The sequence below is a fragment of the Salmo salar genome, chromosome ssa14 (genome assembly GCF_905237065.1).
Source record: "Salmo salar chromosome ssa14, Ssal_v3.1, whole genome shotgun sequence".
NCBI classification, from domain to species: domain Eukaryota; kingdom Metazoa; phylum Chordata; class Actinopteri; order Salmoniformes; family Salmonidae; genus Salmo; species Salmo salar.
Window position 1 is genome coordinate 50604404 of NC_059455.1, and position 27054 is coordinate 50631457.

General features: G+C 42.4%; 2 protein-coding genes across 3 annotated transcripts in view; both read right to left on the minus strand.

The window, feature by feature from the left end:
• LOC106592495 (guanine nucleotide-binding protein G(s) subunit alpha) overlaps window positions 1-19220 on the minus strand; it is an 88145-nt gene extending 68925 nt beyond the window's left edge. Inside the window, exon 1 of the mRNA XM_045694526.1 lies at window positions 18842-19220. The gene's annotated coding sequence lies outside the window, so the exon portion shown is untranslated. The remainder of the gene's footprint in view (window positions 1-18841) is intronic.
• Window positions 19221-25507: 6287 nt separating this feature from the next.
• Window positions 25508-27054, minus strand: part of LOC106569655 (guanine nucleotide-binding protein G(olf) subunit alpha) — a 135029-nt gene continuing 133482 nt past the window's right edge. For both annotated transcript variants that reach the window (XM_045694524.1, XM_045694525.1), the window contains 2 exons: window positions 26081-26215; window positions 25508-25616 (listed from right to left, as the gene is read on the minus strand). The gene's annotated coding sequence lies outside the window, so the exon portion shown is untranslated. The remainder of the gene's footprint in view (window positions 25617-26080; window positions 26216-27054) is intronic.

The following is a 27054-nucleotide window of genomic DNA, read 5'->3' on the forward strand; positions in this document are numbered from 1 at the left end:
AGGTTGTCTATACCTGGTGGTAATATAGTCTGCTACCATTCTCCAATAGTTTACCATCTAGGTTGTCTATACCTGGTGGTAATACAGTCTGCTACCATTCTCTATAGTTTACCATCTAGGTTGTCTATACCTGGTGGTAATACAGTCTGCTACCATTCTCTATAGTTTACCATCTAGGTTGTCTATACCTGGTGGTAATACAGTCTGCTACCATTCTCTATAGTTTACCATCTAGGTTGTCTATATGGTAATACAGTCTGCTACCATTCTCTATAGTTTACCATCTAGGTTGTCTACATGGTAATACAGTCTGCTACCATTCTCCGATAGTTTACCATCTAGGTTGTCTATACCTGGTGGTAATACAGTCTGCTACCATTCTCCAATAGTTTACCATCTAGGTTGTCTATACCTGGTGGTAATACAGTCTGCTACCATTCTCTATAGTTTACCATCTAGGTTGTCTATACCTGGTGGTAATACAGTCTGCTACCATTCTCTATAGTTTACCATCTAGGTTGTCTATATGGTAATACAGTCTGCTACCATTCTCTATAGTTTACCATCTAGGTTGTCTATACCTGGTGGTAATACAGTCTGCTACCATTCTCCAATAGTTTACCATCTAGGTTGTCTATACCTGGTGGTAATACAGTCTGCTACCATTCTCTATAGTTTACCATCTAGGTTGTCTATACCTGGTGGTAATACAGTCTGCTACCATTCTCTATAGTTTACCATCTAGGTTGTCTATATGGTAATACAGTCTGCTACCATTCTCTATAGTATACCATCTAGGTTGTCTATACCTGGTGGTAATACAGTCTGCTACCATTCTCCAATAGTTTACCATCTAGGTTGTCTATACCTGGTGGTAATACAGTCTGCTACCATTCTCTATAGTTTACCATCTAGGTTGTCTATACCTGGTGGTAATACAGTCTGCTACCATTCTCCGATAGTTTACCATCTAGGTTGTCTATACCTGGTGGTAATACAGTCTGCTACCATTCTCTATAGTTTACCATCTAGGTTGTCTATACCTGGTGGTAATACAGTCTGCTACCATTCTCTATAGTTTCCCATCTAGGTTGTCTATACCTGGTGGTAATACAGTCTGCTACCATTCTCTGTAGTTTCCCATCTAGGTTGTCTATACCTGGTGACTCATCATTAGTGATGGATAGTTTTTCCACCTCTCCTACACGAACTCAAACCAAATTCAAAACAGCAATCCTTCTTCTTTCATTATTAGATATTATATTATACAACAATATGATGGTTTACTGTTCAATATTGTCATTTCACTTCTGAGATGTTCCACTCTACTGGTGAAATTTGTAATTGAAGTGACTGGTTACATGGAAAGGTTTGTTAGAAACTTTAGTGAACGAAGGAGATTAATTGGATTTTCTGCCCATGACATCATTTAAGGTACTTCGAAAGTCTTTTTCCATTGTGTTTTATGTCATTTATCTTGGTTTGGTATTATTTCTTCTTCTTCTTTTTGTTAAAACCTGTTGGGGCTAGGGGGCAGTATTTGCACGGCCGGATAAAAAACTTACCAGATTTAATCTGGTTACTACTCCTGCCCAGTAACTAGAATATGCATATAATTAGGAGATTTGGATAGAAAACACTCTAAAGTTTCTAAAACTGTTTGAATGGTGTCTGTGAGTATAACAGAACTCATATGGCAGGCCAAAACCTGAGAAGATTCCATGCAGGAAGATAAATCTGATTTGTGGAATCACATTCAACACTTTGCCTATGAAACACACCGTGAGTTAGGATTCATTTAGCACTTCCTAAGGCTTCCACTAGATGTCAACAGTCTTTACAAAGTGGTTTGAGTCTTCTCCGGTAAAAACTGACCGAATGAGAGGCCTGGAAAGTTGGTCATAGGGGGAGGGCCATTACTACTATGACGCGGGCGCCCGTGGGTACCCTCTCGTTCCGAAATGTTTAGTAAGACAATGCAATCGTCCGCCTTGAATATTATTGAAGCTCTGATTGAAAAAGGCCCTAAAGATTTATGTTATACAACGTTTGACATGTTTGAACGAACGTAAATATATATTTTTTGCACATTCGTGACGACAAGGCCTCGTACATTATGAGTAGCCTTCGGAACGCGCTAACAAGAAGGAGCTATTGGGACATAAATTATTAACTTTTTCGAACAAAACTACATTTGTTGTGGACCTGGGATTCCTGGAAGTGCCTTCTGATGAAGATACTCAAAGGTAAGGGAATATTTACAATAGTATATTTGATTTTAGATGGTTCCAAGATGGCGCTAACCTGTATCGCCTAGCCTATTTATCTGAGCATAGCACCTCGTTTATTGCAAAGTGTGATTTCCCAGTAAAGTTATTTTTAAATCTGGCAATGCGGTTGCATTCACGAGATGTTAATCTATAATTCTTTGAATGACAATATTAAATTTTAACAATGTTTTCGAATAGTAATTTTGTAAATTGTAGCGCTAATTCACCGGAAGCATTTGAGGGAAAATATTTTCTGAACGTCACGCGCCGATGTAAAATGCTGTTTTTATATATAAATATGAACTTTATCAACCAAAAAATGCATGTATTGTGTAACATGATGTCCTAGGAGTGTCATCTGATGAAGATTGTCAAAGGTTAGTGCTGCATTTAGCTGTGTTTTGGGTATTTGTGATGCATGCTAGTTGCTTTGAAAATAGCAGTGTGATTATTTTTGGCAGGGGTACTCTCCTAACATAATCTAATGTTTTGCTTTTGCTGTAAAGCCTTTTTGAAATCGGACAACGTGGTCCGATTCAGGAGAGGTGTATCTATAAAATGGTGTAAAATAGTCATATGTTTGAGAAATTGAAGTTATAGCATTTATGAGGTATTTGTATTTCGCGCGACGCGATTCCACTGGCTGTTGACTAGGGTGGGACGCAAGCGTCCCACGTTTCCCAGACAGGTTAAGTTTGGTCAACACTTCACAATCTATACTTTCCAACCAATCAGCTGAGCAGGTTATCACCTCCTGCATGATTTCTTCTTCTTTGTTTTTGTATTTTATCCCCCCCCTTTTTCCATCTTGTCTCATCGCTGCAACTCCCCAACGGGCTGGCGTGGCGTAGGTCGAGTCATGCTTCTTCCAAAACATGACCCACCAAGCTTCGATTCTTAACACCCGCTCACTTAACCCAGATGCCAGCCATACCAGTGTCGGGGGGGGAAACACTGTTCAACTGATGACCGAAGTCAGCCTGCAGGCCCCCGGCCCACCACAAGGAGTCGCTAGAGCGCGATGAGCCAAGTAAAGCCCCCCCCGGGCCAAACCCTCCCCTAACTCGGACGATGCTGGGACAATTGTGCACCACGTATGGGACTCCCGATCACGGCCAGTTGTGATACAGCCTGGGATCGAACCCAGGTTTGTAGTGATGCCTTAGACCGCTGCGCCACTCGGGAGTCCAACCATAACATGTTTCAGTTCATCATTAATTCAGAGGGATCTAACGGTTCTCACAGTTAGTTTCTGAACAGGTGCATGCTGGTCAATAACATTTACATTTTAGTCATTTAGCAGACGCTCTTATCCAGAGTGACTTACAGTAGTGAATGCATACATTTCATACAATTTCATACTTTTTTTTTTTTGCTGGCCCCCCGTGGGAATCGAACCCACAACCCTGGCGTTGCAAACACCATGCTCTACCAACTGAGCTACAGGGAAGGCTAATAATAATAATACAATAATTGGTATGAAATCATTATACAGTGTTGCATCTGGATTCACTTCCTCGTACACATCAGACCAACATACATCATCAACAAAAGAGCCCGGAGAAACTGGAAACTACGCTGGAAACTAAGCTGTGAACGACACTGTATTTTCACAATAGTGCCTTTCGATCTGGAGGGCAGCCTTCCCCGGGCGCTGAAGATGTGGATGTTGATTAAGGCAGCTCCCTGCACCTCTCTGATTCAGAGGGTTAAATGCGGAAGACACATTTCAGTTGAAGGCATTCAGTTGTACAACTGAATAGGTATCCCCCCCCCCACACACACACACCTTTTGCATCCCCCCCAATGGTCCAATGTGGAATCCGTACCCTTGCCGATATCATGGTTTGAGAACCGTTCAAAATTTTAAAAGACACATTACCAGGCAATTCCTTCTTTCTATACTTACAACTTAGGTCAACTATTGAACCATCCAATGATGAGATTTATAAATAAATCATCTGGGCACCCAAAAGGACTGATCTCTATAATATATAAACAACTTTTGGAAAGCTCATTCTAAGCTAGCCCTTTAAAAAAAAAAATTGGAACAGAATATGGAATAATAAGAACTTGGCATCACAGATTGTATTTAACCTCTATGGGCTAGGTGGGACGCTAGCGTGCCACCCGTGGTGCACTCCATCAACAGCAGGTGCATTTCAAGAGCGGCAAATTTGAATCCAAATAAATGTCAAAATTCAAATTTTTCAAACATACAACTATTTTACACCCTTTGAAAGAAAAACATCTCCTTAATCTAACCACGTTTTACGATTTCAAAAAGGTTTTACGGCGAAAGCATAAATTTAGAGTATGTTAGGACACTACATTTACAAGAGTTGTGTGTAATGTTTTGTCAAGTCAAAGACAGGGTCACCAAAACCATAAAACCAGCTAAAATGATGCACTAACCTTTTACAATCTCCATCAGATGACACTCCTAGGACATTATGTTAGACAATGCATGCATTTTTAGTTCTATCAAGTTCATATTTATATCCAAAAACAGCGTTTTACTATGGCATTGATGTTGAGGAAATCGTTTCCCTCCAATAACCGGCAGTCAAGTCAGCGTCACAAATTAAATAATTAAAATTAGAAAACATTGGTAAAATATTATATTGTCATTTAAAGAATTATAGATTTACATCTCTTGAACGCAATCAACCAGATTTAAAAATAACCTTACTGGGAAATCACACTTTGCAATAATCTGAGCACTGCGCCCAGAAAAATACGCGTTGCGATACAGACTAGACGTCATGTTGGGGAGATCTAAAATCGAAAATACTATGTAAATAATCCATTACCTTTGATTCTCTTCATCAGATGTCACTTCCAGGTATCACAGGTCCATAACGAATGTAGTTTTGTTCAAAAAAGCTCATCATTTATGTCCAAAAATCTCCGTCTTGTTAGCACATGATCTAAGCCAGCCGGACTTCTCGTCATGAACGAGGGGAAAAAATATATTTACGTTCGTTCAAACATGTCAAACGTTGTATAGCATAAATCATTAGGGCCTTTTTTAACCAGAACATGAATAATATTCAAGGTGGACGAATGCATACTCTTTTATAACGTATTGGAACGAGGGTACCCAACATGAACTCGCGCGCCAGGTGTCTAATGGGACATCATCGTTCCATGGCTCTTGTTCGGTCAGATCTCCCTCCAGAAGACTCAAAACACTTTGTAAAGGCTGGTGACATCTAGTGGAAGCAATAGGAAGTGCCAAAATATTCCTCAGCCCCTGTGTTTTTCAATGGGATAGGTTTAAAGGTAATACAACACATCAGGTATCCACTTCCTGTCAGAAAATGTCTCAGGGTTTTGCCTGCCAAATGAGTTCTGTTATACTCACAGACACCATTCAAACAGTTTTAGAAACTTTAGAGTGTTTTCTATCCATATATAATAAGTATATGCATATTCTAGTTACTGGGTAGGATTAGTAACCAGATTAAATCGGGTACATTTTTTTTATCCAGACGTGCAAATGCTGCCCCCTAGCCCTAACAGGTTAACATGAAAGGAAACACCAAGGAAACGGTTTACAATGACATTGGCCCCAACTCCCAACTGTTCACTGTGTCAGTTAGGCACATTTCTTCATATGATGTAGGAGTGCCCTGCAGTTAAATGCTTCTCGGACAAAGTTACAAAATTAATTTTGAAGTGCATCAATGCTTTGCATCTACTATGTTACTTAACGATGAAAGCCCCTTGAATCGATGAGAGCAACCTTTTTGATTCTGTATTATGATCATAATGATATATACTTTATATTTATGGTCCTTTTAAAAGCAAACTGAGTATGGGGTGGCAGGTAGCCTAGTGGTTCGATCGTTGGGCCAGTAACCAAAAGATTGCTGGATTGAATCCCTGGTAGGTAAAAATCTGTCGTTCTGCCCCTGAACAAGCCAGTTAACCCACTGTTCCCCGGTAGGCAGTCATTGTAAATAAGAATGAGTTCTTAACTGGCTTCCCTAGCTAAATAAAAATGTATAAATTAGATTGTACAAGTTTGTTTAGAGTTCCCCCTCCCCCCCCCAAAAAAAAGAGTCCTGAGAAAATATTTTTTATGATCTGTTATAAAGGATTTTTGGCCCAACCTTTGGCTTTCCTTGTTATTGCCACAATGTTATGGTCACTACAGCCAATGGAAACTGATATTGCCCTGGAGCAAAGCTCCTCAGCATTAGTGAAGATATGATCAATACAAGTGGATGTCACAGATCCAACACTATTGGTATACACTCTGATTATTTGAACAACACACAGACCCGGCTGATCGCATGAACACACAGACCCGGCTGATCACATGAACACACAGACCCAGCTGGTCAGACCCGGCTGGTCACATGAACACACAGACCCGGCTGATCACATGAACACACAGACCCAGCTGGTCAGACCCGGCTGGTCACATGAACACACAGACCCGGCTGGTCACATGAACACACAGACCCAGCTGGTCACATGAACACACAGACCCGGCTGGTCAGACCCGGCTGGTCACATGAACACACAGACCCGGCTGGTCACATGAACACACAGACCCGGCTGATCAGACCTGGCTGGTCACATGAACACACAGACCCGGCTGATCAGACCCGGCTGGTCGCATGAACACACAGACCTGGCTGATCAGACCTGGCTGGTCAGACCCGGCTGATCAGACCCGGCTGGTCAGACCCGGCTGGTCGCATGAACACACAGACCCGGCTGATCAGACCCGGCTGGTCGCATGAACACACAGACCTGGCTGGTCAGACCCGGCTGGTCGCATGAACACACAGACCTGGCTGGTCAGACCCGGCTGGTCGCATGAACACACAGACCTGGCTGGTCAGACCCGGCTGGTCGCATGAACACACAGACCCGGCTGATCAGACCCAGCCAGCTTTTAAACAACACAGTGACAAATCAGCCTGTTAGAAATAGCTCATAATATGAATGATGTCATGATGGGGTTAGGGAGTGGAAGTAACACAATGCTACAAGAGGGTGTGTGTGTTCATGCGTGTGTTACCTGTAAGGTAAGACTGGGTCAAGCTTAACATGAATGAAAAGCTTTGGATTCTGTCTCTGACCCAATAGGCCTGTGTTACAGTGATGCGGGGGTGGAGAGCCTATGTTACAGGGGGCAGCAATGGATTCGGCCGGCCCATCAGCGTGGTTGAATTTAAAATACAATTTTAGAGGCCCCCCCAGCTTGGCGGTTTACAGACATTTTTGTATTTTAAGACAATTTCCTGCAATTAAAAAAAAATTCTCCTTGGAGTTTTTTTTTCTTCTCTTCTCTCTTTTAAAGCTAATTTCCTGAAATTGTAAACATTTTGCCACTGAGCCGAGAGAAGATGTTTCAGTTTTAAAGCGAATTTCCTGCGATTCTACATATTCTACCATGTAGCTGGCTGAACATTTTGCAGTTTTAAAGCTAATTTCCTGCATTTTTTCCATGGCAATTGCTATATTCTGTATTCTCAAACATAATAACAATATCTAATACTGCTAAATCCACTTTTATTTTTTTATTCTCCCTGTCTAGCTTTTATTTTTGGTGAATGTTAATTCTCAAAGATTATATTATAAAGAAAAATATATAGATCCCATTATATTTTCTAGGGATGCAGGTAGCCTGGCGGTTAGAGCGTTTGGCCTGTCCCAGAAAGGTCAATGGTTCAAATACCCGAGCCGACAAGGTGAAACCAATCTCTTAATGTGTCCTTGAGCAAGGCACTTCAACAATTCATTATTCCTGTCAGTCGCTCTGGATAAGAGCGTCTGCTAAATAACTAAAATGTAAATGTAGATTTCAAGATAAAGCTTCTTGGTCAAAATCACTAGCGGTTCTGGGGGGGGCCAGTGCCCCTGTGACAACAATTTTGGACCCCCTTGTTGCCCCCCTAAATGTGTAGTATGAAATCATTTTTACATGAACTAATTTTTGTTATCGTTCTTTTTTTTTTTTTACATCCGTTATTAGCCAGTGGCAACGCGGAACACTAATTTAACCCACACATTTTCTAGAGGGACGGCTTTAGGCAGAACACAACAGTATCGTACCACATGCAAAACGATATGACAACAATAACGTCTAATGTAACTGGCCCCAGCTTGGCCCCCCCAGTTGAAATGGTCTAGAACCACTACTGGTCAGAATAGATATTCAATCCCTTCCTGGACGAAGATCCCTGTTGCCTAAATTGATTTTATAGCGCCCCTTGTGTCCACTTCCGGTAATACCGTATACCTCGGGAAAGGTACAGAAATGGTAAGATGGTAAATCATGTTTGGTTGAATAGAAACACACACTGCTAGATTTGTGAAGAAGTGTTGTAATCCTTGTTTTTTTTGGTTTTTTGCTGTTGCTTTGCAGCTGTTTTTTGTTAACCCTATTTGAAGTGGGTAGTCAGTGATACATGTTTAATATTACATCAGCATAACATGTTAAATGACTTCATTAAGTCGTTTTTTTCCCCTCTCTCCGTCAGATAAAAAGTACTTCATTCTTCTTACGGAGCTGTGAGGGGAACGGCACCTCTGTACCTTCAGGCTCTGATCAGTCCCTACACCCAAACAAGGGCACTGCGTTCATCCACCTCTGGCCTGCTGGCCCCCTACCTCTGTGGAAGCACAGTTCCCGCTCAGCCCAGTCAAAACTGTTCGCTGCTCTGGCACCCCAATGGTGGAACAAGCTCCCTCACGACGCCAGGACAGCGGAGTCAATCACCACCTTCCGGAGACACCTGAAACCCCACCTCTTTAAGGAATACCTGGGATAGGATAAAGTAATCCTTCTAACCCCCCCCCCACCCCTTAAAAGATTTAGATGCACTATTGTAAAGTGGTTGTTCCACTGGATATCATTAGGTGAATGCACCAATTTGTTAGTCGCTCTGGATAAGAGCGTCTGCTAAATGACGTAAATGTAAATGTACTACTAAAGCTTCTCAAAAGCATTCGTTGCTGTAAACACGTTGCTGTAAACATAGGCGCTTATCCTTTAAATCCAAGTCATATTAGGACTTATAAGAACAATTTTCGGAGAGAATTTGAAACTTAGGAGCGCTCAAGAATAATTCCGTTTTTTAATCGGACTACAAAATAAAATCAACAAAATGTGCTTTAGCTGCCTGTTACCCTGCCTGATATTAGCTACACTATCAAACTACTTCCCTCTAAGTTACTGCAGGACAGCAGTGGTTGACAAGCAGGACATGCCCGTGTAGTTTCTTTTTTTTAAATATATTTTTTTTTAATTAATTGTTATTTTTTATTAATTTTTTATAACAGTAACATGCAAAACATAAACATAACAGCCAGAGGGATTCCAAAGAAATGAGAAAAAAAGAAGAAAAACTATTCCACATTATATCAAATCAAATACAGAAATATAGCGAATACATTTTTTTGACATTTTGTTTTGTATACGTTTTAAAAGACTCTAAATAGTTTTCCAAATCAGATTAAAAAAATTAAGAAAAGGGGCTTTTTCTTCATAAATTATGCCCGTGTTGTTGTGTTGCCAGCTTGCAGCTCAAACTCTCCCCGTGGAGCAGCGGTAGACTGTAGCACGGTGATATCCATACGGTTACTACCAATATTAAAAAAGGTATTTCTCATATTGGCTGCTATTCTCCTCAAAATATAACGGAAAGTGGAACAAAATTGGTCACGTTAGCTAGCGCCAGCGACATGTGATACAGCTGCTCAGTGGGAAGCAGCTTGATACAACACAGTTGCATTGGTAGCGCTCTGTAGCGCCTTCCATCTGCAGTAAGCGCAAAGCGGTGCATTGGCCGAATTCATTGACAGCTTCAGCTTGCTTATATAGAGCGGGGGGTACTACCTGTTTGGGTGAAATGGGTGCAAGACAGTGAAGTTCGTAACGTCGCTCAAGCACCTTCACAAGGTGCTGAAACCCTCTATTCTTCTAAGCCACTCAGAGAATTGGCACATATCCCCGGCTATAAACATGTCTATCGCTCTTGTCATTTCTTCTTTCTTATTGCTTCTTTAAAATCAGGACAACTGTTTTCAGCTGTGCTAACATAATTGCAAAAGGGTTTGCTAATGATCAATTAGCCTTTTAAAATGATAAACTTGGATTAGCTAACACAACGTGCCATTGGAACACAGGAGTGATGGTTGCTGATAACGGGCCTCTGTACGCCTATGTAGATATTCCATAAAAAAATCTGCCGTTTCCAGTCAAGGGGTCTGAATACTTTCCGAATGCACTGTATAGTTAGACTGCAGAGTGAAGGAAAAGCAGCCAACAAGTGCTCAGCATAAGTGGGAACTCCTTCAAGACTGTTGGAAAAGCATTCCAGGTGATGCTGGTTGAGAGAATGCCAAGAGGGTGCATATACATACTGTACCAAATCAAACATATGGACACACCTGCTCATTTAAGGGTTTTTCTTTATTTTGACTATTTTCTACATTGTAGAATAATAAGTGAAGACATCAAAACTATGAAATAACACATATGAAATCATATAGTAACCAACAACAAAAAAAGTGTTAAACTAATCAAAATATATTTTATATTCGAGATTCTTCAAAAGTAACCACCCTTTTGACTTCATGACAGCTTTGCACACTCTGTGCACATTGGTTCACTGACAATGTGAAGAAATAATAGTTTATTAATAACATTTTAAGCAAAACATTCTCTTCCATCAGCCTTATTGATACAGCGTAGACCTCCACTACACTACTTTGATACGCATCCTGAGGCTTAAGGAGTATACGCAATGCCCACTGAAGAATAAGTAGGTATACGGTTTATCAGTGTTTATTAGTAATATCAGTGTTGACTAGTAATATCAGTGTTGACTAGTAAAATCAGTGTTTATTAGTAATATCAGTGTTTATTAGTAATATCAGTGTTTATTAGTAATATCAGTGTTGACTAGTAATATCAGTGTTTATTAGTAATATCAGTGTTTATTAGTAATATCAGTGTTTATTAGTAATATCAGTGTTTATTAGTAATATCAATGTTGACTAGTAATATCAGTGTTTATTAGAAATATCAGTGTTTACTAGTAATATCAGTGTTTATTAGTAATATCAGTGTTTACTAGTAATATCAGTGTTTATTAGTAATACCAGTGTTTACTAGTAATATCAGTGTTTATTAGTAATATCAGTGTTTACTAGTAATATCAGTGTTTATTAGTAATATCAGTGTTTATTAGTAATATCAGTGTTTACTAGTAATATCAGTGTTTATTAGTAATATCAGTGTTTACTAGTAATACTTGTAATACTAGTAATATCAGTGTTTATTAGTAATATCAGTGTTTACTAGTAATATCAGTGTTTACTAGTAATACTAGTATTTACTAGTAATATCAGTGTTTACTAGTAATATCAGTGTTTACTAGTAATATCAGTGTTTACTAGTAATACCAGTGTTTATTAGTAATATAAGTGTTTATTAGTAATAGTGTTTACTAGTAATATCAGTGTTTATTAGTAATATCAGTGTTTACTAGTAATACTTGTAATACTAGTAATATCAGTGTTTATTAGTAATATCAGTGTTTACTAGTAATATCAGTGTTTACTAGTAATACTAGTATTTACTAGTAATAGTAGTGTTTATTAGTAATATCAGTGTTTACTAGTGATATTAGTGTTTATTAGTAATATCAGTGTTTACTAGTAATACTAGTCATATTAGTGTTTACTAGTAATATCAGTGTTTACTAGTATATCAGTGTTTACTAGTAATACTAGTATTTACTAGTAATATCAGTGTTTACTAGTAATAGTGTTTACTAGTAATATCAGTGTTTACTAGTAATACTTGTAATACTAGTAATATCAGTGTTTATTAGTAATATCAGTGTTTACTAGTAATATCAGTGTTTACTAGTAATACTAGTATTTACTAGTAATATTAGTGTTTATTAGTAATATCAGTGTTTACTAGTAATACTTGTAATACTAGTAATATCAGTGTTTATTAGTAATATCAGTGTTTACTAGTAATATTAGTGTTTATTAGTAATATCAGTGTTTATTACTAATATTAGTGTTTACTAGTAATATCAGTGTTTACTAGTAATATCAGTGTTTACTAGTAATATCAGTGTTTATTAGTAATATCAGTGTTTACTAGTAATATCAGTGTTTACTAGTAATATCAGTGTTTACTAGTGTTTATTAGTAATATTAGTGTTTATTAGTAATATATGTGTTTACTAGTAATATCAGTGTTTACTAGTAATATCAGTGTTTATTAGTAATATCAGTGTTTATTAGTAATATCAGTGTTTACTAGTAATATCAGTGTTTACTAGTAATATCCATGTTTATTAGTAATATCAGTGTTTATTAGTGATATTAGTGTTTATTAGTAATTATTTATTATGAGTAGCTGAAAATAAGTTTTTTCCCCGTTTTTGACGAAGGGGGAAGTGTGAACCTGAAGGTCCCAAGCCTCAGCCTGAACTAAAATCTCTTGAACAACCACTATAGTCTCCAAAAGTGATGTCAATGTTCACATTGGTGAAGTGAAGGTTACCTGAGTTCATACATTGATTGTGGTACAGTAGGACACACATCTAACATATAGAAGTGTTGTTCTGATAAGGGTTACCTTATTATCTCTCTCATGCATTTATTATCTTTAATCAGTTATTGTTTCTTGTGGACTGCATATTATCTGATAGTATAAATACATAATATTCTGTATATGACAAATTAGTCTACTCAGGGCCAACTATTATAGTTATTAATAATTATTAAATAAATAATTATTTACCTACAAATAAAAGTCAAAGAATTATGAAATATAGAAACATATTTATTAAATGACAAATGTGAAACACATACAGATACAGCCACTAGGGGCCCAAGGTAATAAACACATAGAGCCACTAGGGGCCCAAGGTAATGAACACATACAGCCACTAGGGGCCCAAGGTAATAAACACATAGAGCCACTCGGGGCCCAAGGTAATAAACACATACAGCCACTAGGGGCCCAAGGTAATAAACACATAGAGCCACTAGGGGCCCAAGGTAATAAACACATAGAGCCACTAGGGGCCCAAGGTAATGAACACATAGAGCCACTAGGGGCCCAAGGTAATAAACACATATAGCCACTAGGGGCCCAAGGTAATAAACACATATAGCCACTAGGGGCCCAAGGTAATAAACAGACACAGATACAGCCACTAGGGGCCCAAGGTAATGAACACATACAGCCACTAGGGGCCCAAGGTAATAAACACATAGAGCCACTAGGCGCCCAAGGTAATTAACACATACAGCCACTAGGGGCCCAAGGTAATGAACACAGAGCCACTAGGGGCCCAAGGTAATAAACACATAGAGCCACTAGGTGCCCAAGGTAATAAACACAGAGCCACTAGGGGCCCAAGGTAATAAACACATAGAGCCACTAGGGGCCAAAGGTAATAAACACAGAGCCACTCGGGGCCCAAGGTAATAAACACAGAGCCACTCGGGGCCCAAGGTAATAAACACATAGAGCCACTAGGGGCCCAAGGTAATGAACACATACAGCCACTAGGGGCCCAAGGTAATGAACACATACAGCCACTAGGGGCCCAAGGTAATGAACACACAGAGACACTAGGGGCCCAAGGTAATGAACACATACAGCCACTAGGGGCCCAAGGTAATGAACACATAGAGCCACTAGGGGCCCAAGGTAATTAACACAAAGAGCCACTAGGGGCCCAAGGTAATGAACACATAGAGCTACTAGGGGCCCAAGGTAATAAACACATACAGCCACTAGGGGCCCAAGGTAATGAACAGATACAGCCACTAGGGGCCCAAGGTAATAAACACATACAGCCACTAGGGGCCCAAGGTGATAAACACATAGAGCCACTAGAGGCCCAAGGTAATAAACACATACAGCCACTAGGGGCCCAAGGTAATGAACAGATACAGAGCCACTATTGGCCCAAGGTAATGAACACATACAGCCACTAGGGGCCCAAGGTAATGAGTGATTCTGAGTAAATGACAAAACCGTTTCCAAACACAGGACAGCCTTCATCAAAACAGAGGAAAAAAACTCCTAATTGTTCTTGTTTCAGGAAGAATATAAAAAGGGGGGTGGGGCTATATGAAAACTAGTGACGTGTTGCCACTTATCAAAAAAATCAAGTGTTCTGCATGGATGGGTTGGCTAGCAGTTGACAGGAAGTGGTGGCAGTAGACAGGAACTGGTGGCAGTTGACAGGAAGTGGTGGCAGTAGACAGGAAGTGGTGGCAGTAGACAGGTAGTGGTGGCAGTAGACAGGTAGTGATGGCAGTAGACAGGTAGTGGTGGCAGTAGACAGGTAGTGGTGGCAGTAGACAGGTAATGGTGGCAGTAGACAGGTAGTGGTGGCAGTAGACAGGTAGTGGTGGCAGTAGACAGGTAGTGGTGGCAGTAGACAGGTAATGGTGGCAGTAGACAGGTAGTGGTGGCAGTAGACAGGTAGTGGTGGCAGTAGACAGGTAATGGTGGCAGTAGACAGGTAGTGGTGGCAGTAGACAGGTAGTGGTGGCAGTAGACAGGTAGTGGTGGCAGTAGACAGGTAGTGGTGGCAGTAGACAGGTAATGGTGGCAGTAGACAGGTAGTGGTGGCACTGAACGTGGTCTAGCCCTCCGTTCTCTTCATCAGAGGAATCTGGAGAGCTCCACGATTCATCAGCATCACCCTCATGATGTTTCTGAGAGACAGAAAGAGGATGTTCAATCTCAACAGTTACTGGAGAGAGAGAGAGAGATTACTGCCCTGTAGCTACTGGAGAGAGAGAGATTACTGCCCTGTAGCTACTAGAGAGAGAGAGAGAGAGATTACTGCCCTGTAGCTACTAGAGAGAGAGAGAGGGAGAGAGAGATTACTGCCCTGTAGCTACTAGAGAGAGAGAGAGAGAAAGATAGATTACTGCCCTGTAGCTACTAGAGAGAGAGAGAGAGAGAGAGAGAGAGAGAGAGAGAGAGAGAGATTACTGCCCTGTAGCTACTGGAGAGAGAGATTACTGCCCTGTAGCTACTGGAGAGAGAGAGATTACTGCCCTGTAGCTACTGGAGAGAGGGAGAGATTACTGCCCTGTAGCTACTGGAGAAAGAGAGAGATTACTGCCCTGTAGCTACTGGAGAGAGAGAGAGATTACTGCACTGTAGCTACTGGAGAGAGAGAGAGATTACTGCCCTGTAGCTACTGGAGAGAGAGAGATTACTGCCCTGTAGCAACTGAAGAGAGAGAGAGATTACTGCACTGTAGCTACTGGAGAGAGAGGGATTACTGCACTGTAGCTACTGGAGAGAGAGAGAGAGAGAGATTACTGCACTGTAGCTACTGGAGAGAGAGAGAGTACTGCCCTGTAGCTACTGGAGAGAGAGAGAGAGATTACTGCACTGTAGCTACTGGAAAGAGAGAGAGATTACTGCACTGTAGCTACTGGAGAGAGAGAGAGAGAGAGAGATTACTGCACTGTAGCTACTGGAGAGAGAGAGAGAGAGATTACTGCACTGTAGCTACTGAGAGAGAGAGAGAGAGAGAGAGAGAGAGAGAGAGAGAGAGAGAGATTACTGCCCTGTAGCTACTGGAGAGAGAGAGAGAGATTACTGCCCTGTAGCTACTGGAGAGAGAGAGAGAGAGAGAGAGAGAGATTACTGCCCTGTAGCTACTGGAGAGAGAGAGAGAGAGATTACTGCCCTGTAGCTACTGGAGAGAGAGAGAGAGAGAGATTACTGCCCTGTAGCTACTGGAGAGAGAGAAAGAGATTACTGCCCTGTAGCTACTGGAGAGAGAGAGATTACTGCCCTGTAGCTACTGGAGAGAGAGAGAGATTACTGCACTGTAGCTACTGGAGAGAGAGAGAGAGAGAGAGAGATTACTGCACTGTAGCTACTGGAGAGAGAGAGATTACTGCACTGTAGCTACTGGAGAGAGAGATTACTGCCCTGTAGCTACTGGAGAGAGAGAGAGAGATTACTGCCCTGTAGCTACTGGAGAGAGAGAGAGAGAGAGATTACTGCCCTGTAGCTACTGGAGAGAGAGAAAGAGATTACTGCCCTGTAGCTACTGGAGAGAGAGAGATTACTGCCCTGTAGCTACTGGAGAAAGAGAGAGATTACTGCACTGTAGCTACTGGAGAGAGAGAGAGAGAGAGAGAGAGATTACTGCACTGTAGCTACTGGAGAGAGAGAGATTACTGCACTGTAGCTACTGGAGAGAGAGATTACTGCCCTGTAGCTACTGGAGAGAGAGAGAGAGAGAGAGAGAGAGAGAGAGAGAGAGAGAGAGAGATTACTGCCCTGTAGCTACTGGAGAGAGAGAGATTACTGCCCTGTAGCTACTGGAGAGAGAGAGAGAGAGAGATTACTGCACTGTAGCTACCGGAGAGAGAGAGAGAGAGAGAGAGAGAGATGACTGCCCTGTAGCTACTGGAGAAAGAGAGAGAGATGACTGCCCTGTAGCTCATGGAGAGAGAGAGATGATTGCCCTGTAGCTACTGGAGAGAGAGAGATTAGGGGCGGCAGGGTAGCCTAGTGGTTAGAGCGTTGGACTAGTAACCGAAAGGTTGCTGGATTGAATCCCGGAGCTGACAAGGTACAAATCTGTCGTTCTGCCCCTGAACAAGGCAGTTAACCCACTGTTCCCTAGTAGGCCGTCATTGAAAAATAATTAGTTTTTAACTGACTAGCTACTGCGGGGAGGGAGGGAGGGAGGGAGGGAGAGAGAGGGAGAGGGAGAGAGAGAGAGAGAGATTACTGCCCTGTAGCTACTGGAGAGAGAGAAAGAGATTACTGCCCTGTAGCTACTGGAGAGAGAAATAGATTACTGCCCTGTAGCTACTGGAGAGAGAGAGAGATTACTGCCCTGTAGCTACTGGAGAGAGAGAGAGAGAGAGAGAGAGAGAGAGATTACTGCCCTGTGGCTACTGGAGAGAGAGAGAGAGAGATTACTGCACTGTAGCTACTGGAGAGAGAGATTACTGCCCTGTAGCTACTGGAGAAAGAGAGAGATTACTGCCCTGTAGCTACTGGAGAGAGAGAGAGATTACTGCACTGTAGCTACTGGAGAGAGAGAGAGATTACTGCCCTGTAGCTACTGGAGAGAGAGAGATTACTGCCCTGTAGCTACTGAAGAGAGAGATAGATTACTGCACTGTAGCTACTGGAGAGAGAGGGATTACTGCACTGTAGCTACTGGAGAGAGAGAGAGAGAGAGAGAGAGATTACTGCACTGTAGCTACTGGAGAGAGAGAGAGTACTGCCCTGTAGCTACTGGAGAGAGAGAGAGAGATTACTGCACTGTAGCTACTGGAAAGAGAGAGAGATTACTGCACTGTAGCTACTGGAGAGAGAGAGAGAGAGATTACTGCACTGTAGCTACTGGAGAGAGAGAGAGAGATTACTGCACTGTAGCTACTGGAGAGAGAGAGAGAGAGAGATTACTGCCCTGTAGCTACTGGAGAGAGAGAGATTACTGCCCTGTAGCTACTGGAGAGAGAGAGAGAGATTACTGCCCTGTAGCTACTGGAGAGAGAGAGAGAGATTACTGCCCTGTAGCTACTGGAGAGAGAGAGAGAGATTACTGCCCTGTAGCTACTGGAGAGAGAGAGAGAGGGAGAGAGAGAGAGATTACTGCCCTGTAGCTACTGGAGAGAGAGAGAGAGAGAGATTACTGCCCTGTAGCCACTGGAGAGAGAGAAAGAGATTACTGCCCTGTAGCTACTGGAGAGAGAGAGAGTACTGCCCTGTAGCTACTGGAGAGAGAGAGAGATTACTGCACTGTAGCTACTGGAGAGAGAGAGAGAGAGAGAGATTACTGCACTGTAGCTACTGGAGAGAGAGAGATTACTGCACTGTAGCTACTGGAGAGAGAGATTAGTGCCCTGTAGCTACTGGAGAGAGAGAGAGAGAGAGAGAGAGAGAGAGAGATTACTGCCCTGTAGCTACTGGAGAGAGAGAGATTACTGCCCTGTAGCTACTGGAGAGAGAGAGAGAGAGAGATTACTGCACTGTAGCTACTGGAGAGAGAGAGAGAGAGAGAGAGAGAGAGAGAGAGAGAGAGAGAGAGAGAGAGAGTTACTCCACTGTAGCTACTGGAGAGAGAGATTACTGCCCTGTAGCTACTGGAGAGAGAGAGAGATTACTGCCCTGTAGCTACTGGAGAGAGAGAGATTACTGCCCTGTAGCTACTGGAGAGAGAGAGAGAGAGAGAGAGATTACTGCACTGTAGCTACTGGAGAGAGAGAGAGAGAGAGATGACTGCCCTGTAGCTACTGGAGAGAGAGAGATGACTGCCCTGTAGCTACTGGAGAGAGAGAGATGATTGCCCTGTAGCTACTGGAGAGAGAGAGATTAGGGGCGGCAGGGTAGCCTAGTGGTTAGAGCGTTGGACTAGTAACCGAAAGGTTGCTGGATTGAATCCCGGAGCTGACAAGGTACAAATCTGTCGTTCTGCCCCAGAGAGAGAGAGAGATATGTTCCTCTCACCCTCTGGGGCTGTCGGTTTCTCATGTGCCTCTCGAGCAACCAGAGGAGCTGTGTGTCGTACCTGTCTTCTTGATCACCTGAACAACAACAGTCACATCAAAACGTGGGGGTTCTCGGCAGCCCCGCGGGGGTTCTCGGCAGTGGGGGCCCACAGTTAAACGTCATGATCCAGCCCACTGGTGGCCAGACCTGGGAGGTGAGGGTGGGGCTCCAGGCAGTTGCCCTGGGAACAGAGGTTGAGATAAAGACTGAAGTCACACAGATCGGTGAGAGAGAATAAAACTGGGAAACTGATATTATACCGTTCTGTTTGAGGGTATTACTTGTGTGTGTCCATTTCCTCATACACATTCCCACACACTTTCTATCCCTCACCACTCCTCCTCCTCTGTCTCCCTCACCATCTCCTCCCTCACAGTCTCCCCCTCACCACTCCTCCTCCTCCGTCTCCATCCCCACTCCTCCTCCTAGAGAGGGAGAGAAATAGAGGGGGAGAGAGAAAGAGGGGGAGAGAAATAGAGGGAGAGAAAGAGGGGGAGAGAAATAGAGGGAGAGAGAGAAAGAGGGGGAGAGAAATAGAGGGAGAGAAAGAGGGGGAGAGAAAGAGGGGGAGTGAAATAGAGGGGGTGAGAAATAGAGGGGAGAGAGAAAGAGGGGGAGAGAAATAGAGGGAGAGAAAGAGGGGGGAGAGAAATAGGGGGAGAGAAATAGAGGGAGAGCGAAATAGAGGGAGAGAAAGAGGGGGAGCGAAAAAGAGGGGGAGCAAAAAGAGCGGGAGTGAAAAAGAGGGGGAGTGAAAAAGAGGGGGAGAGAGAGAGGGGAGAGAAATAGAGAGGGAGAGAAAGAGGGGGGAGAGAAAGAGGGGGAGATAAATAGAGAGGGAGAGAAATAGAGAGGGAGAGAGAAAGAGGGGGAGAGAAATAGAGGGAGTGAAAAAGAGGGGGAGAGAGAAATTGGGGGAGAGAAATAGAGGGGGAGAGAAAGAGGGAGAGAGAGAAAGAGGGGGAGAGAGAAAGAGGGGGAGAGAAAGAGGGGGGGAGAGAAAGAGGGGGAGAGAGAAAGAGGGGGAGTGAAAAAGAGGGGGAAAGAGGGGGAGAGAGAAAGAGAGGGAGAGAAATAGATGGAGAGAGAAAGAGAAAGAGGGGGAGAGAAAGAGGGGGGAGAGAAAGAGGGGGAGAGAAATAGAGAGGGGGGAGAGAAAGAGGGGGAGAGAGAAAGAGGTGGAGAGAGAAAGAGGTGGAGAGAGAAATAGAGAGGGGGAGAGAAAGAGGGGGGAGAGAAATAGAGAAGAGGGAGAGAAAGAGGGGGAGAGAGAAAGAGAGAGAGAGAGAAAGAGGGGGAGAGAAAGAGGGGGGGAGAGAAATAGAGAGGGGAGAGAGAAAGAGGGGGAGAGAAAGAGAGGGAGATATAATTCCAGTGTAATATTCACTGTTCTAACATGTTACACACTAGTGGTCATGTTTCTTATAATTGATTAGTTGATAATCCCTCCTTCCCTGTTTTGTCCCAGTACCTGTACCATTGTTGCCATGGCAATGGGCTTCTGACTGTCTGAAAGTGTGTGTGTGTGTGTGTGTGTGTGTGTGTGTGTGTGTGTGTGTGTGTGTGTGTGTGTGTGTGTGCAAAAGCTTGTGGGGAAACTATATTTATGAACACAACAATTTTTCTTTGCAACAATAAATTACTGAAAAAGTGTTTATGACATTACTAATCTACTCCTTTCCCTGAAAATAATGAATTGACAGGTCTGAAATCCTACTAACCATGTGACTCAAAGAAAAAAATATTGCATATACAGTACCAGTCAAAGGTTTGGACACATATACTCATTCTCTCAACCAGCTTCACCTGGAATGCTTATCCAACTGTTTTGAAGGAGTTCCCACATATGCTGAGCACTTGTTGGCTGCTTTTCCTTCACTTTGCAGTCCAACTCATCCCAAACCATCTCAATTGAGTTGAGATCTGGTGATTGTGGAGGCCAGGTCATCTGATACAGCACTCCATCACTCTCCTTCTTGGTCAAATAGCCCTTACACAGCCTGGAGGTGTGTTGGGTCATTGTCTTGTTGAAAAACAAATGATAGTCCCACTAAGTGCAAACCAGATGGGATGGCGTATCGCTGAAGAATTCTGTGGTAGCCATGCTGGTTAGGTGTGCATTGAATTCTAAATAAATCACTGAGTGTCACCAGCAAAGCACCACCACACCATCACACCTCCTCCTCCATGCTTCACGGTGGGAACGACATATGCAGAGATCATCCGTTCACCTACTCTGCATCTCACAAAGACACAGCGGTTGGAACCAAAAATCTCACATTTGGACTCATCAGACCAAAGGACAGATTTCCACCGGTCTAATGTCCATTGCTCGTGTTTCTTGGCCCAAGCAAGTCTCTTCTTATTATTGGTGTCCTTTAGTAGTGGTTTCTTTGCAACAATTCAACCATGAAGGCCTGATTCACAGTCTCCTCTGAAAAGTTGATGTTGAGATGTGTCTGTTACTTGAACTCTGTGAAGCATTTATTTGGGCTGCAATTTCTGAGGCTGGTAACTTGCGACTGCACTTGAAAGAAATGTTCGAAGTTCTTGAAATTTTCCACATTGACTGACCTTCATGTCTTAAAGTAATGATGGACTGTCGTTTCTCTTTGCTTATTTGAGGCTGTTCTTGCCATAATATGAACTTGGTATTTTACCAAATAGGGCTGTCTTCTGTTTAACAATTTTTTGGTTACTACATGATTCCATATAAAAAAATATATAAAACACACTAATCATTTCATATTAAAAAGTGATTATGGCAATAGTCATGTAAACACCTTACTGTGCTTATTTAAAATCGGCGTACGGTGAAAATCTAAGTAAGCATAAAGCATGATTAAAACACCTGATTTCTCTGAGCAATATTTCTAACGATTAGGTCATGTAAACACCTTAAAAATGGGCGATCCATGAAGTGTGTTCGATCTGAGCATGTGTCAGCACCAGACGGAGAGAGAGATAACCGTGTGTGTTCGGGAAATAGCTGAATGTATGCTTTTCACAAGTAGTTTTCTGAATTAAAAACATGCTTCTCAAAAAATAACATGTTCGCTGTGCAGGTAGCCTGATTACAGATGTGTCCATGTAAAAAAAACAGGATTATTAAGGAAATTCTTCTTTTTGAATGTTACTTCAGTAACGTAATTAAAAACATTTTTAACAACGTGATTTAAACCCATTGATGTTGGGAAAAAATAGATGGTAAAAAAACATTTAAAAAAATGCAGAATGGTGGAAAATAATTTCACAGACTTAAATCACTTAATTGATTATTTATCAATATCTACTTTTTGTGGGGGCTACGAATTTACGTTTTCCTGCTAAGGTACAACCTTCGGTGAGCTGGTGGAAGGACGTAGACTGACGTAGAGTCAGTCTGGACTACAGAGAAGCCAGATTCAGACGTGCTTCATCACGGTTGACAGGCAAAGGGAAATTACAATGAATTTAGTTTTGGTGCCATGCCGCATAAATGCTATGTAACAACACCCTGAGTGAATCGAACATGAAACAACGACACAAATGTTAACAGCACGTCAAAATAGATAAAGACATTTTCTTTGCAGGTGCTTTGTCATTTATTTATTTTTTTAAACGCCAGTATTGTCTTCTAACTGTACTGAACCAACACAGCAGACAAAACCATTCATCTTCAGATGATTATTACAATTATTATCTCAAAAAAATTTTTTTTTTAAAACAAACCAGCTCAAAACAAAATTAAATCATTGAAACTGACAAATTATCATTCAGGATCATTTTTCCGAGTAAAAAAAAAAAAAAAGTCGTACCAATTTTGAAAGTGGGGAAGCAGCTGCTCTGGAGAGACTACGTTTGAGACGACAGCTAGTTGCTAACCAATCAATGTTCAGGTCAATAACAGCTCATATTCTCCTGATAGAGACAGTCTACACTTGGTCTCCTGATAGAGACAGCCTACACTTGGTGGTCTATAGCAGCTCATATTCTCCTCATAGAGACAGTCTACACTTGGTCTCCTGATAGAGACAGTCTACACTTTGTGGCCTATAGCAGGTCATATTCTCTTGATAGAGACAGTCTACACTTGGTGGTCTATAGCAGCTCATATTCTCCTCATAGAGACAGTCTACACTTGGTGGTCTATAGCAGCTCATATTCTCCTCATAGAGACAGTCTACACTTGGTCTCCTGATAGAGACAGTCTACACTTTGTGGTCTATAGCAGGTCATATTCTCCTGATAGAGACAGTCTACACTTGGTGGTCTATAGCAGCTCATATAGAGTCAGTCAATAGAGTCAGTCAATAAGGCACTTGGTAGTGTGTGTGTCAGTGTGTGTGTGTGTGTGTGTATGTCAGTGTGTGTGTGTCAGTGTGTGTGTGTCAGTGTGTGTTAGTGTGTGTGTGTCAGTGTGTGTGTCAGTGTGTGTGTCAGTGTGTGCATGTCAGTGTGTGTGTGTGTTAGTGTATGTCAGTGTGTGTGATGGTGGGTTGAAGCTACTGACCCGGGAGCTTGGCTATCTCACTCCTCCCATTCTTTTGGGAAGGAGGACAATGAGCTTGTCATAGTGGATGTACAGAGCATTCTGAAAGTATTCAGACCCCTTCACTTTTTACACATTTTCTTACATTACAGCCTTATTCTAGAATGGATTAAATAAAATCCTCATCAATCTACAGACAATACCGCATGATGACATCACAATACCGCATGATGACATCACAATACCCCATAATGACATCACAATACCCCATAATGACATCACAATACCCCATAATGACAAAGAGAAAACAGGTTATACATTTTAGCAAATTTCTTAAATAAACAGAAATATTAAGTATTCAGACCCTTTATTATGAGACTTGAAATTGAGCTCAGGTGCATCCTGTTTCCATTGATCATCCTTGAGATGTTTATACAACTTGGAGTCCACCTGTGTTAAATTCAATTGATTGGACATGATTTGGAAAGGCACACACCTGTCTATATAAGGTTCCACAGTTGACAGTGCATGTCAGAGTAAAAACCAAGCCATGAGGTCGAAGGAATTGTCTGTAGAGCTCCGAGACAGGATTGTGTCGAGGCAGAGATCTGGGGAAGGGTACCAAAACATTTCTGCAGCATTGAAGGTCCCCAAGAACACAGTGGCCTCCATGATTCTTAAATGGATAAAAGTTTGGAACCACCAAGACTCTTCATAGAGATGGCCGCACGGCCAAACTGAGCAATCATGGGAGAAGGGCCTTGGTCAGGGAGGTGACCAAGAACCCGATGGCAACTCTGACAGAGCTCCAGAGTTCCTCTGTAGAGAAGGGAGAACCTTCCAGGACAACCATCTCTGCAGCACTCCACCAATCAGGCCTTTACGGTAGAGTAGCCAGACGAAAGCCACTCCTCAGTAAAAGGCACATGACAGCCCGCTTGGAGTTTGCCAAAAGGCACCTAAAGACTCTCAGACCATGAGAAACAAGATTATCTGGTCTGATGAAACCAAGATTGAACTCTTTGGCCTGAATGCCAAGCGTCGAGTCTGGAGGAAACCTGGCACCATCCCTACAGTGAAGCATGGTGGTGGCAGCATCATGCTGTGGGGATGTTTTTCAGCGGCAGGGACTGGGAGACTAGTCAGGATCGAGGGAAAGATGAACGGAGCAAAGTACAGAGAGATCCTTGATGAAAACCTGCTCCAGACCTCAGTCTGGGGCGAAGGCTACCCTTCCAACAGGACAATGACCATACGTACACAGCCAAGACAACACAGGAGTGGCTTCGGGACAAATCTCTGAATGTCCTTGAGTGGCCCAGCCAGAGCCCGGTCTTGAACCCAATCGAACATCTCTGGAGAGACCTGAAAATAGCTGTACAGCGACGCTCCCCAGCCAACCTGACAGAGCTTGAGCGGATCTGCACAGAAGAATGGGAGAAACTCCCCAAATACAGGTGTGCCAAGCTTGTAACGTCATACCCAAGAAGACTAGAGGCTGTAATCACTGCCAAAGGTGTTTCAACAAGGTACTGAGTAAACGGTCTGAATATTTATGAAAATGTGATATTTCACAGGGGTTTTTTTCTATACATTTGCAAAAATGTCTAAAAACCTGTCATTATGGAGTATTGTGATGTCATTATGGGGTATTGTGACGTCATCATGGGGTATTGTGACGTCATCATGGGGTATTGTGACGTCATTATGGGGTATTGAATCAGTTTTAGAATAAGGCTGTAATGTAACAAAATGTGGAAAAAGTCAAAAAGGGTCTGAATACTTTCCGAAGGCGCTGTAAGCAATGTCCTCACGCTCCACGGCAGCTTTCATAGCCGAGAGACATTTTTCCCTCCTCTGGCGCATAGCTTCAGAGAAGTCCTCATTGAGGAAGATGTTGGTTCCTCTCAAGTTCTTGGCTCTCTCCAGAACAGTCATCTCTGGTCCTTGAACCTTCCGAACTTTACTACTACCTGTCTGTCACCTGAGCTGTTTACAGGTTCTCTACCTCAATCTTCCTTTGATCAAAAATGCAGCTTTTCTATGATAATTATTCTCACTTTCTTCCTCAGACACCATCCAGGTCTCAATGTGGAGACTCTGGTATGCCATCCACAACAATGTTATTAACTCCTGGATTGTCCCTGGAGACAATCTATAACCATTTGTAATAATGATTCAGAGACAGTGATGATGTCATCACACGTGGACTTACAGTTTGTAGTCATCTTGCTGCAAGGCTCTTTCGGGACATCCACCTCTCCCAGGTGTCTACGCCGATGGCCCTGCTGTGGCAATCTGCACCGTCAGAGCAGATAGACAGCTACAGACAGACAGACATGGTCACTGATGGGAAGGACGGACGGACGGACGGACGGACGGACGGACGGACAGACAGACAGACAGACAGACAGACAGACAGACAGACAGACAGACAGACAGACAGACAGACAGAGAGAGACATGGTCACTGATGGGAAGGACAGAGACGGACGGACGGACGGACGGACGGACGGACAGACAGACAGACAGACAGACAGACAGACAGACAGACAGAGACATGGTCACTGATGGGACGGACAGACAGACAGACAGACAGACAGACAGACAGACAGACAGACAGACAGACAGACAGACAGACAGACAGACAGACAGACAGACAGACAGACAGACAGACAGACAGACAGACAGAGACATGGTCACTGATGGGAAGGACAGACAAATTATACAAGCAAAGAGTAAGAGCAATTAAGACATGAATAAATGTGTTTGCCACCTTGTATTTTACCTGTGCCGTTCATGACTGTAGTGTACACTAAAGCAGGTCATGTTTGTTTTGGACTAGCTGGACAACAGGTGAGCTGGACAGAACTTCAGTACACCATCATTATCGTTCTCATGAATGTGCCTCTGGTCAGAGATCCTACAGAGATAGAAGGTAAGGAGAGGTAAGAGACAGTAGAAAGTGTATCGTCTTGCATTCTGTCTTTACAACACAACTGTAAGAGGGATTGGATTGTCCGCTGACTTAATGATCTGTCCCACCCACGAAGAACGATAAGCAGTACCTAAATGGAACCAAGGCTAATACGGTCAGCCTACAAGAATAAAGGCTGCTATTGGATAATTAGTCAGTAGTCAAGCAATTAGGCTAATCAAGCATCATGGTAATTGAGTCAACTTAGACTATATCAGGTATGGGAGGCTATATCATGGACTGATTTTAATTCATAAACAAATACATTGGTAGCTATGGCTAGACGTGTTTATACCGAGATATATACAAGTTTGTCCCCTGGATATCAAAGCAAACGATAGCTACAGTAGGTATCTTCTACACCTGTACGTACGTATAGCTTTCCACTACAGTTTTAGCTGGCTTGATCTTTAACTTGTCATGTCAAAATGAATGCAGATTTCGATTACATCTAACAGTGTCACCGAAATACTATTTTTAGCTTCAACTTGTGTCATGACAAATCGACTAGCTAGCTAGCTAACCAGAGTGCTACTGTCTAACTAGCGAACTCTTTAGCTAGATATAGTAACTTGATAGGTGTGAAGAAACTACCTTAGCTAGCTAGCTAACTAGAGTGCTACTGTCTAACTAGCGAACTCATTAGCTAGATATAGTAACTTGATAGGTGTGAAGAAACTACCTTAGCTAGCTGGCTTAATATGTTATCTTGTCATGAAATCGAAATGCAGATGTCAATTGGAATGGTACCTAACATTGGCTAACTAGCTAGCTAGCTACCACCA